The sequence below is a fragment of the Onychomys torridus genome, chromosome 2, assembly GCF_903995425.1.
Source record: "Onychomys torridus chromosome 2, mOncTor1.1, whole genome shotgun sequence".
NCBI lineage: Eukaryota > Metazoa > Chordata > Mammalia > Rodentia > Cricetidae > Onychomys > Onychomys torridus.
This window is the reverse complement of record NC_050444.1, coordinates 203589-217168: the sequence shown is the minus strand read 5'-3', so window position 1 is coordinate 217168 and position 13580 is coordinate 203589. Positions and strand designations below refer to the sequence as shown.

The window sequence follows — 13580 nt, the reverse complement described above, 5'->3', positions numbered from 1 at the left end:
AAGTGAGCAGAGGAGTAGGAAAAGAGTTCTATATTCTTAGTGACTGATATGTCTTGAGGAATATAATTCATATTACCAGTATACCACATAATCCTACAGGCCAAGGAGTTACAGAAAGTTCAAACACTAAAGGATATGCTAAATAAATGAAAGGGGTAATAAACCCCCATAAATAGTTCTATTAACTTTGAATCTTCTCAATACTAATGAGAATGGAACAACAGCTGCAGAGAGACATTGGGTAATAGGGAAAAAAAACTACTGAATTAAATCAGCCTATATACTTCAAGGAGGAAGCCTATATACTTCAGAATGGAAACTAGGTTATGTGTTACCTTGGGAACAAGGTTTTGCTTTTGTTTCTACAGGAGAAGATAAGCAGTGGTTAGCATCAAAATTGATAAAAGTTCGATTTGAACAAGAGAGACCACTTAATTAGAAGACATAATAGTTCATCAACCAGAGTGACCATCCAATTTAAACTAACTTATACCATTAACACATGCCTTTTCAATTTATCAGATATAACTTGCCAAAAGGGAACCTCCCCAAAGTTAGTCTTGGAGAAAGGTTTTTGTTTCGTCTTTTAAGAGAATAAAGGCTAAGGAATCTGAAGAACACTGGACAAATGAGACAACTGAAGAAAAAGGACAAATTATCTAGAAAAAAATGTCCCAAGAAAAGGAGTAAGTTGGCCTATTAGTATATCATCTATAAAATTTCATAAGTCTTCCAAAATGTTTGTTTCAGCTCTTTTCTAGAGACATTTAATATTAATGCTTTTCTTGTAGTCCAAGTTCAATTAAAAATTAAAGCTGTTTTCAAAGTTGGAGAATGACTCTCTCCTTCTTTAAACCCAAGCATATTGTTAAAAGAAAAATGCAAACCCCCTATATTATGCCAGAAGAAAGAGCCATCTTCTGATATGGAACAGGAAAAAAAAAAAAACAGAAAACAAAAAACATAAAAATTTAAGGGACTACTCTATTGCTACAAATGTCAATTCCCACATTCCCAAAAAGGTGGTGTTGGGGCGGGTGGTTTTTGGTCTTTTTCATAGGTTTTGGGTCTGGGATAATTTTCATTGTTTAGGAGGGTTGGTTATAAAGGTTTAAGAAAAGGACTAGGCAAAGGAGATTAGATTTAAGGTTCTTGTTTTAAAGAGGATATATAGAAATGACAGAATAGAGGGTAGATTATTGGATCAACTTGGAAAAATAAAGAGATGATATAGATATGATATAGATAAAAAGAGATTATTGAATCTACTTTTAAAAGAGAATTACTAGTTTTAAATACTTTACATTGAATTGTATTTTTGCATATTGTATACAAATTATATATATTGCAATTGATATTATTAGAAAATGCTATACATATATCTCTAATCTTGTTCAAGATAGTGTGCTTATACAGTTCATTTAACAATGTAATGCAATTTGCTGATTCTTGAATGTTATTATTACCAACTATTAGGATATAAAGAAATGAAAGTTAGTAGTTAGATATTACAATTGAACTTGTAGTCATATTAGGTGTGTTTTCAAGATTGAACAGATATATTTTAGATAGACAGGTCATCTTCAAACCCTTCAGAGATCTACAGAATATGGCATTTAAAATGTTTTAATAACTTAGATTTTTTTTCCTTTTTTTTTATGACTATGAGACATGTCAGCTCCTGGAAGTTCCAATCTACTTCAAAGAAAATATGGGCATTGAAGAAACTGCATATGGAGTTAACTTTCATTGTGGCAAAAGTTAGCTACTGGACAACAAAGTATCCTCAAATCAACTGCTGACAAACAGGACAAAATGGACAGACAGGACACAAAGCCAAGGACTACCAATTATTGCCAAGACAACTGTGGTTGTGGCTTTAACAAAAGGCATCTTCTGAGGCCAGAACAAAATGGCATCATCCCTGAAGTGGCCTTTGCAATCCAGAAAAGGTACAGAGCCCTTTTCTTCAAAGGCAGCTGAACTGTCAGTGCACTAATGGCTTCTGATGTGCAGTGGAACAGCAGCTGAAACAGTTATTCTAACAGAGTCTAACCTCTCACTGGTAGACTGGCATTTAATAAAAGAGATGAAGCCACACACAAGCCAAGAAGAATGGAATGCGGAGAAGAACAGGATGCTGAGATGAAGTCACACACAAGCCTAGAAGAATAAATTTTAAAAAAATTCAGAATTTAAAATCCTGAATTATGACAGGACACTGGTGCAATTCAGGTGTTTCTGGTACATGAAATACTCTCACAAAATGTGAGGTCGAACTGTTGGCCTTCACAAATGAGTCTATCAGATATGCTAAGCCAATAGCCTGAAGATAATTCCCCAATACTGAGGAGAAACCTTGGGTGACTGTCCAGGCAGCTGGCCATTTCTGTCAACTCACAACTATTTTGGAAACCACTTGCATGCACTTCCTGTTTTTATTTTTTTTTTTAGGTAATATTATTTCCTTCTCGGTCTTTGAGGGAGTTGAACATTAGATATTTATAATTATAGTTGAAGATTAGATAGTTATAGTTAAAGATTAGATAGTTATAGTTTTCCTGGTTAAGAATTTCAGAAAAGAAACTTACTAAAGTGGTATAAGTATATAAATTTGAAAGACATTATAAGATAGTTCTGTTAGTAATATAAGTTAGGATAGAAAGTGAAACAGGTACACTTTGGACTTACCAAAATAGGATAGATAATGGGATTATTTTCTCTGAATTTGTCAAATGCAAATGAACTAGACATTGTTTAGATATTTATTGCTTGTATATATTACATATAGTTATTGTACTTATTGTATGTAGTTTTTTTATATTAGTTACAACTTTTTTTCTTTTTTCTTCTTATTAGAATAGAAGGGGGAAGGATGGTGATATTTTATTTGTGCTGAAATGTGATTTTACTTGTATGTTAATAAATAAAGTTGCCTGGGGACCAAAGCTAAAAGCAAGCCACTAAGCAGAAATCTGGTAGTGGTAGCACATGCCCTTAATCTGATCACATGGCAGGCAAAGTCTCTATGTGTTCAAGGACACAGCCAGCATGGTGACACATGCCTTTAATCCCAGTACTAACCATAGAGACCTGGAGGTCTGTATAGACAGGCAGTGACAAGTAAGTCATGTGGTTGAATTTGGCAGAATAAAAAGGCAGAATAGAAAGGCAATAAAAAGACAGGACATAGGAAGAAAGTCTCTCTCAAGGGAAGGACAGCAGTGAGTATTAAGCTAAGGTGGTGTTAGCTCTTGGCTACTGCTCTTATCTCTGGACTTGTAACTCTTATTTTGCCTTTGTTTCTTATTTAATAAGATTGTTTAGAGTTACATCTACAAATACTAATATATCCTGACATAGATATGCGCAGGCTAAAACTGAATGTTATCATGTCAATAATATGAATGCCAAAGTTAACACTTTGTATGTCATATCTTGCATACATATATAACATTTCTGATAAACATGTTACTAAAGTAGCATGTTGATTTATACAAAATTCATAAGCTTAACATCTGACTATTGCACAAATTTCCAATTTCCTTCTTTCCTCTTCATTACAAACATATTTTGTTTGTTTTGTTTTCATTAAGAGGTTTGGCTGTTTCTTGTAGCTGTTGCTGATAGGTTTGTGGATACAAAGTTACCTCCTATTGTTAAGCAGTGGATTTGGAAAGATATCTAAATGTCTTTGTATTTCTGCATAGCATTCATATTAAAATTCTGTGCTGACGTAACCAATGAGGAGTTTAGCAAACCTTTCCCTCAAAATTCTGTGACAAAACTGGACTAATAGTCAGCATACTGAGTTTGGAGTTGGTCGGGCATCATGCAGTGAAAGAATGTTCCACTTTATATAGCTTTCTGGGCTTTAGTTAAGAACAGCCCCTATTCTATTGTGGGCTCTGTCCCAGATGAGCATGCATGCTCACAGAGGCCAGAGAAATCAAAATTCCCTACCTGATGAGAGCTGGTCACCCTAGGTTCTAAACACTGTCACAGAAGACATTATCTGAGCAGATTGGAGAATGCATATTCATACCACTGGCAGTGGAGGTCCTAGTGAGGAAACAGTTGACTTCAGAAGCAGTGTAGATTTAAGAGGAACAAGATCAAGAGCTAGGTGACTACAGTGGAATTTGTATGCAATCTACATATTATTGATTTATTTACCTAGCAGAAACTAACAGAGCCTATACACCCAAAGTTCCCTGATAAAGGAAGTGTGACTGCATGTGTAGAGAAGGCATTAAGGGGCAGACTGTGGACTGGCATTTATAACCTTTCCAAAAAACCCTGGACAGATTAGACATATAATAAGACTCTTATTGCAGTAAAAAAAAGTCTGTGTGGGACTGAAGCAAAACATCAGTTGTTAAGAGCACTGACCACTCTGCTCTTCCAGAGGACCTGAGGTGAAACTCAGCATGTATATTGTGGCTCACAACCATCTGTAAATTGAATCCCAGGGGATCCAATGTCCTCTTATGACCTCTAAGGGTATTGGAAAAACGTGGTGCTCATATATACATGCAAACGAAACACCTGTACACATAATAAAAAATAAACAAAAAGAAAGAGAAAGACAGAGAGAGAGAGAGAGAGAGAAACAAAGAAACAAACAAAGGAAGGAAGGAAGGAAGGAAGGAAGGAAGGAAGGAAGGAAGGAAGGAAGAAGAAGAAAGAAAGAAAGAAAGAAAGAAAGAAAGATGCTTTGTAATATTTTAGACAAGTCAATAAATGAGACAACCTTCAGAGAGGAAGTCAGAATTCAGAATTCATTCATTTAAATGTTCCTTATCCCAAACTGTTGAAGCAGAAAAGAATGATTGCTCTTTACAAAAATAAAATTCACAAATACTGTCTCTCTCAACAGATATAGAATTCAAAAAGTAAAGAGAGCAAGAGCTATTTCAAAGAGGGTGAAAGACACAAGACACATCTAAGGAATTAAAGGGTGACAAATCACAATGATTCATCCAGCAGTCTCAAAAGTTAATTTTAAGAATTTTGTTTAAAAGAATCAAATGAAAATAATGGGGAAAATAAATTAAGTTTAGGGGAGGTTAGCATAAATTTGCATTACTAAACTTCAAAAATAGCACTAAATAAATCTCAGAAACAGGAAAAGTTTAAATAAAATCCAGCAGAGCTCCATATAAAGCACAGTAATATCATGAAACAGCTAAGGAGAGAGGGAGAAAGTAGAGGGCAGGAAAGGTGAAAAGATGAAAATCTGTAAATTCCCACCAAAATGTTTTGGCTATAGATAGAAAAACCCAATAGGTTAAATAAAATTAAAATGAAGACATTATACAAATATACACACAATAGTAGAGTTTCTGAAATGTGAAAGGGAGATAGAGGTCTCAGAAAAAAATAGATCCATAATTATATACAAAATGATTGATGTCTGATATCTACAATAAAACAGAAAATAGTTTGCTCCTAAATTAGCAGCAGAAAATAGTCACAGGTGAAGAATTTTATAATCAAGAAAACCAACAAAGTCTAAGAAGCAAAAAAAAAAAAAAAATTGTTACTAGCAAACATAAAAAATTCTAAAACAAACCATATGGGTGAAAGTTAATCAGAATACACTTGCTCTTTGATATAAATTAAGTGTAAAATATTTTCTCATATTTTCATTAACTTGTTTAAAGTACATAATTTTGTATAAGCCAACACTTATAATCCCGTATTTGGAGTTTACATTATATAGATATAACACATATAACAGTATTAGCCCAAATAAGGTGGAAGAAAAAACAGCCATATCAAAGCATAGCTTATATATGTAACCCAAATTAAGCCATTATGATTCAGCAGTAGATTGTAACTCCTCATTTAAGAAAGCCATGGTTCTTAGAACAAGCTGATCTGCAACCTGTTTGAAAATTTTACCAGTAAGAGGTAGCAGGGCTTGTTTTTATCTTCTTTAGAGACCCATTCCATCCCAGCCATAGAGTTGATTAGTGGAAAAATGAGCACATGCTCCAATGTTTAAACTCTATACTATCATTCTCTTTATAGAAATATTTGTCAGTTCTCCACAGACATTAAAGAAAACAAGTCAAAATAACATATGCAAGTTATAAGCAGAGAAATTAAAATGACACATTGAAAGTGCTGACTTAGTAGAAAATGAGGCAGAAATTAAGAAACAGAGGTACTAGGGGGAAAATAGGGTTTCAGTTTTGTAAAGTAACAAGCATGTTACTTAAACATGTTAAAAGCAACATTAAGTTTGAGTGGATCAGTGATCCTATTCACAGACTGGATGCTGCCACCAGTAAAGCAAGATGTAATTAGATATCATCAAGGAGAAACACAGTTTATATCAATGAACATAAACAGATTAAGGATCAAACACAAAAGGATTGAAAATGGTACAGGTGTGAGAGACAAGAAACAGTTTCATCCATATCAAATGAGTATTTAAAATTAAGAAATAATAGGACATTTCATGACTATTAACTTGCTAGTGTGACACAAGAATATAGAAAATGTCATGGAATTCACAATAAAACTACCATAAATATTGTTAGTAACGTCTTAGTTTCATAGGGCACCATAAATATAAATTGTTTTTGCAAATAACAGAGATGAGTATTAAAGTAGGAGGGTAGAAGAACAATCTTTCATCATAGCAACAAAATTACAAAGTATCAGGAAATTAAATGTACTATGTGTACACTAAAATACACAAAACACTGCTGAGACAAATTAAGAGAAACTGAAATGAATACCAAATGTTCTTCTGCTGATGAAGTATTGCTCAGTGCATTCCTCAGCAACTGCCCCTTCAAAACAATATAGTTTCTACCCTAAACCAAACTCACCACAGACATTGACACTGGGGATTAAAAACTTATATGTGAATTCAAAGAAATAGCACCTGAAAGCAGTATTGAGGAGAATAAATATGGAAGGCATATCCCCAGTCTTTAAGTTTGCTGTTGCTGTCAGAAGTGGAGACTGTGGCCTCTTGTATAACTGAAAATCTGTAATCAGAATTGACTTCAACAATGTTCTTTCCATCAGTTTCAGATGAGTTTTGCCAAATGTGTCATGACAACTTCATGAAGAAAGGGAAATCTTTTCATCCTTTCAGTAAACACACACACACACACACAGACACACACACACACACGCACATATACACACACACACACACACACACACACACAAACATATACACACACTGGACTCTAAACTTTAGAGACACTTGAATAGTCATTTTCATTGAAGCCATATTTTTAATGTTCAACACTGATAATATTTAAATGCATTAAGACACAAAATTCAATTATCCCAGAGAATTTTCTGTTTTATATAGGTTAATTACCAGGTGATCTAATGCAGTTTACCTGTATTGCTGACTAGGACATGCCCTGGTTGAGGCCAGCTTCATGACCAGAAGTTTCAGGGACATTGGCCCAGCTGTAGTGGACCAAGGAGTCTTCATAGATGAGCAATTAGTGATAATTCAGACAGACAGCTGAGAATCTTTACAGTACTCAAGTATAACTTTCTGAAGAATTAGCAGTTCAGTCCAGAGAGATCTGTTTCTACAATCCTTTTCAAAAAAAAAAAAACAAAAAAACAAAAAAACATCAAATCCCAGAACAGAAGCTAAAATGTTTATAGCAGTGACAATGGGATAAAGACAGAATATTAATGCCTTATTTTTTTATTGAGTCTGAGGGTGATGCAAGGTTATGGGGTTAGAGCACTATTCAGTTTGTGCTCTGTGCTTAGGACCTAAGGTACCATGATGTGGTGATGCACAGCTGGCATTGTGATATCAGTCATCCAGAGGACATTTTCCTGGGAGATGAGATCAGCTTATGATGGAGAAAGAGCAGGCAAGAGATTCTTACCGGGCACTTGTTCTCTCCTAACAAGCCTCAACCTACTAGGCCAGTAAACTCTGTCCCATATATAGACATAATATAATATTTATAAGGAAGTCCACAAAAAGATATGTTAAAGTCCAACCCATGGTATTTAAAACTTTTTCTTATTTGAAATAGGATCTTGAATGTGGAACTAAGTTAATATCACATATCAGACTGTTAGCTTGAGTATTAATCCAATACAACTAGCTTTTCTGTCTTTAAGAGAGAAAGATCCATGTGAAGGTACAGGCACAGAGAGGTATTATAGAGTAGCAGATGTGGAGAGTGGAATGAGATATGCGTTTTATTTTTCTAAATTCTACAAGCCAAACATAGCAGAGTTAAGGTTTTAATTATTTTTTAGAGAATGGCCACCCATAGCTTGACAAAATTCATGATCTCCTAGATAAAAACTATTGTCAACCAGTCTAAATGTCTCTCCAAACTCACCCAATGTACTGAACTGATAAAATATAAAATAAAATTTGGTCAAGCATCTTTTAATCAGTTTTGAGTGTTACTTGGAATATACTTTAATCTAGACAAATTTTCTGTCAGTGATCTTGTAGGATTAGACAAGGAATTTGCTTCTGAAATAGAAAGGTGGAGCTGGTACAGAGTTGATATTCCAATTAGGAATTGAGAAAAATCTAATAAATATCTCATAGTTAAAATTCTAGATTTCAAGGCTTCACAATAACAATTTGTTTCTTTTCACTCACCAATTATTGATCCATTAGGATAGTGGTCTTGTATTTCTAAACTCTGGAGGTCCCATTGATCCAGACTTCCACATGTGTGACATGGCCCTAAAATTATTTTTCTTTATTTAACCCTAAATTTGTATATCTCTCAGCTAGGCCAAAAGTATTTTTATTTGTTTAAAATTCTCACAACTGTGTTGTTCCACACTGCAATTCTCTGGAGTTCAACAAACTAAATAGCCACTCTTCTTCAGATAATTATGTCTCCATTCCTAATTTATCATAAAGCTATTGATTCAACTCCAGACTCACACATGTAATCTCTTTAAAAGAACACAGTCCAATCACAAGTTTGAAATTGTTCCTACATACATGGCAAATTTATCGCTGTGCCAAGAACTTCTCAACTCATCTTCTTTCTTTCTAGAGGTTTGAGCCTCAATTTATCACATCTCTTTTTTTTTAAATAAGGAACAGGAAATAAAGCTCACTTTCTCAGACATCCCCTCAGCTAAAGATACAAGTATATTCTGTAGAATCTCTGCTTTCTACAAGATAGAATATTTTATCTTTCTCCTAGTGTCCAATATAAGGTTAGTAACATCTATTTGAGGCATCTCTAAGATATAATCAGAGTATACTCATGATTGCTATGGTATGCATGTGAAATGATCTCTAAAAGCCATGTGTTCCAGGATTAGTCCCTAGTCTATCTAGGAGTGCTGTTTTAATCTTTAGGATATAGTATCTATTTGGAGGGAGACATTTTTGTTGGTAAATCCTTGTTGGGATAGTGTGTCACAATAGCCATCTTCTTCTTGCATCCTAGATACCATATGAAGTAAGTAGCTGTTTCCAGCAACATGTCATGCCACCTACACATGTGTCTCCTTTCCAAAATTAATGGAGCCAATCAATCATGAGTGATAAAATAATGTGTAATAAAAGTGACTACACAGTTGGCTTCCACTTGTAATCTCTCTCAAGGGATATCCTCTTACAGTTATGATATTCTATGCAAAAAATAAAAATAAAACAGTCGGGAAAGTCCAGATTTCCAATGAGAAGAGAGAGAGATGGAAACAGAAAGAGACAGAGAAACAAATTAACACAGAGACACAGAGAAAGACAGAGAGACAGACTCCCAGTTTTCTAGTAGACCCACAAACATGAAAGCAAAGCTGTAGTACACTTATAGCCAGCCACCAATTTGTCATATTTTTTATTGTAATTAACAAAATGAAGGACAGAAGAATTAAATAACCAATATCCTGCCTAAATTTATGACCCACAACTTCACTAGATGAGCATTTTAATCAGCAACCTGGAAATGTAGCTCATTATATAACAATATAACCTGCCTAGAATATTCAAAGTTATTTGCATAATGTAGTTTAGATAACTAGTCATTTGTGGCTGCATATATGTGTAGTTGTCTGATTTAGAGGTGCTATTAGTAATAGAAAAAAAAATGAATTGAGCTCATGGTTGTACTTGCTTACAAGAAAGTTATAAATGCTTTTATGTTTGAGTGCATGATTCATTTTCAATGAAGTTTCCAAAATATAAAAAAATTAGAGCAACAAAAGAAGTGGGTTTTTGTTGTCATTTGTTTATAGATGAACAGAACAAAAGCAAAAGAGTGATTTTGTTTTCTCATCTCAACTCCTGAAGTGACAGGAAAAAAGAATCCACCCAGGAATTTCTAAAAGTGGCTTTTGACTATTCTCATGTTGATACAAAATATAGTTCTAGCTTAAAGTGGGCAAGCAATGATTTATTATGGGCCAAACATAGACCATGGCCAGAGGAACATAGATTTAGAGTACTATGAATTACATGTTCCACTGTAAAAAAAAATCATATGAATGTTTATTGTCAAAAAATAACAATGTCACAAATCAATACATTTTGGGGATGTCAGAAGGTAAGTTTCAATCAAAGCAGTTTTCAGATTCTATCAGATGACATTCTTAGCTTTTGGGTTTGTGTTAGTCTTTGGTGTAAACAAACCACAAAGATTTTATCTGTTAATAATAAGGGTTTTGAGCCAACACAGAGTTATAAAGGCTGTTAAACAAAATAAAAGATATGAAAACACCAATAATAGAGGAATACTGGAGCCCTCTGTCTCTTTCACTGTGTACTGTATGTAAGAAAATAAAGCATGCACACACACACACACACACACACACACAAAATCCACAATATCTAAAGGGCCCTGATCAGAGAAAAGTTCCCATAACTTCTGGAGGATGATTTTTCCACAGACCTGGTCCATTTCTAACCTTGGAAGTATTTCTCTTCCTTAATAAATTCTCCCCTTTACTTTTACTATCTACATGCTTCTGTCCAAACCAATGTTCAGAGACATGAAACCTGGCAATCACATCATGGGCCTTTCATAAAGTACTACTGTGTGATCATTTTGGTTCTCATCTAGTAGAATTTCTTCTATATAATCATGAAATTTCTAGTTAAGACTGAATGTGTGCAGAATCATCAACACAGATGTGGTTTCAGGTTATCAACATCTAATATTTTATTTTATTTTATTTTTTATTATATTTGTGTTTTAATTATACATATCAGCCATGGGTTCCCCTGTCCTCCCCACTCCCACCCCTGCCCCTACCTCCCTCCAGGCCCTCCACTCCATTCCCATATCCTCCAGGACCAAGACTGCCCTGGGGATTCATTTAAACCTGGTGGATTCAGTACTGGCAGGTCTAGTCCCCTCCTTCCAGGCTGAGCAAAGTGTCTCTGTGTAAGCCCAAGGTTCCAAACCACCAGCTCATGCACTAAGGACAGGTCCAGGTCCCACTGCCTGGGTGCCTCCCAAACAGTTCAGGCTATTCAATTGTCTCTCTTATCCAGAGGGCCTGATCCAGTTGGGGGCTCCACAGCTTTTGGTTCATAGTTCATGTGTTTCCATTAGTTTGGCTATTTGTCCCTGTGCTTTCTCCAATCTTGGTCTCAACAATTCACACTCTTACAGTCCCTCCTCTTTCTCAACAATTGGAGTCCTGGAGCCTGGCCGAGGATCTCTGCCTCCACTTCCATCAGTTATTGGATGAGAGTTCCAGCACGACTGTTAGCGTGTTTGGCCATCTGATCACCAGACTAGGTCAGATCAGGCTTTCTCTTGACCATTGCCAGTAGTCTACAGTGGCTGTACCATTGTGGATTTCTGGAGACCTCTCTAGCACTTTGCTTCTTCCTGTTATCATGTGGTCTTCATTTATCATGGCATCAGGATCAATATCTATTTTTATATTCTCACATTTTTATCAAAAGAAAGACTTGAATGAAACATTAACTGTTGTAGTACATACACTTTTACAAACATATCTACTAACTGTTCATGATTTTGCCAAACATTATCAGGTATTTTTTTGTATTTTGGACCATTTACTAGGATTCAGCTTTGTGCTCATCAACCAGAGGGAAAAAGTTGATAAGATGGAAAACAGATACCTGCTTTCTAGCTACACATGATGTCAGGAAATCAGATGCTGAAACAATTTATTTCTTTTTCTCCCTCCATCCCTCTGTCCCTCTGTCCTTCTGTCCCTCCATTCCCCCCCCCCCCCGGTATGTGCATGCTGTCATGTGGGAATGTATGTGGGAGAGACTAAAGCTGCTCCAGTGAGGACTTACAGGAGGAGGTAGGTTATTTTTATCCCAGCTTTGAATGGAGAATCTTGAGCAGATCAACAAGGAATCCAGTTGATTACTCAATAATTAGGACATGGAGTACATAGCATGGCAGCGATAAGGGACAGACAAGGCCATACCAGGTGTTTGCCAGAGAACCACAGAAAGAAGTAAGGAGGAGAAAGCACACAGAGTGGGCTTACCAAATGAAAGAGAGGCTTTTTTGTTAAATGAGACTATGTCTTTCCATATAAAAAGGAAAAGCAAAACAAAACTAAACATCATACATAATTGCATATTTTGGAGATGCTCATAATTGTACCTGCTTTGGTAGGCATGAAGATATTCTAAAGAGATGCTTGTGCCCATCATGATTAGATAGCTAAGGGACAGAACAATGGGACCCAAGACTTTGGAATGTTCTTCAGATATTTTATGCTGGAAAGGGAGAAGATTAAAGCTTAATGACAGTCAGATGGCAAGCTTATTTCTTGCAAAGAGATATCACACAACTCTTACAATTTATGAGATTACCTTTCAGAAGATAACAGAGCCTATACAATGATAGAAATAGGATTGGCTGTACCACACTGATGAGTACTGCTTAATTATTCATAGTGCTTGTCTTCTATTTAACCATAAAACTCATGCCAGCACCAAAAAGATGGATACAAGAGACACCTGACTTCTACTTTAACTTAACATAACAAAAATCTCAGCTTTCACTACTAGTTCTTTTGTTTTTCTTTGTGTTTTTTTGTTTTTTGGAGCTGAGGATCGAACCCAGGGCCTTGCACTTGCAAGGCAAGCACTCTATCACTGAGCTAAATCCCCAACCCCTAGTTTTTGTTTAATTGGCCTCTTGAAGGCTGATGACTGATCCTGACTTTTCAGGGAAGCCAAAGGAAAGATTTTAACTTTAACAAATACAGCAATACAAGAATTTGGTTTTGATATGGAAATTTAACAGTGTTTCATTTTGTACAGTATTTTCTATAGTAAACATAGTCTCATAACAATTTATAGTGTGTGGAAAATAAGTAGAGACTGAATTAATTTTATTGATTTCCTGCAAATCCTTGTGGTAAATGTTTCACAATTAACTATGGACACAGTAATATCTGGCCACTCAGTAAGTCAATAAAAAGAGCCAAATTAATAGCATAAAGTAGAAAAAGGAGATTTATATCTTGGGGGGCTTAATATATAATATTTGTAGAATTTGTGGCTGAAATAGTACCACAGTATGTACAACTGATCTGGCATAAATGAAAATATTCTAAAGAAATAATTGTGTCTTCCAATCTGATTATCA

General features: G+C 35.2%; 1 protein-coding gene across 1 annotated transcript in view; it reads right to left on the bottom strand.

Moving 5' to 3' along the window:
- The window catches only part of Sntg1 (syntrophin gamma 1), an 826637-nt gene that overhangs the window by 665392 nt on the left and 147665 nt on the right, over positions 1-13580 (bottom strand). Inside the window, exon 5 of the mRNA XM_036179958.1 lies at positions 7374-7582. The gene's annotated coding sequence lies outside the window, so the exon portion shown is untranslated. The remainder of the gene's footprint in view (positions 1-7373; positions 7583-13580) is intronic.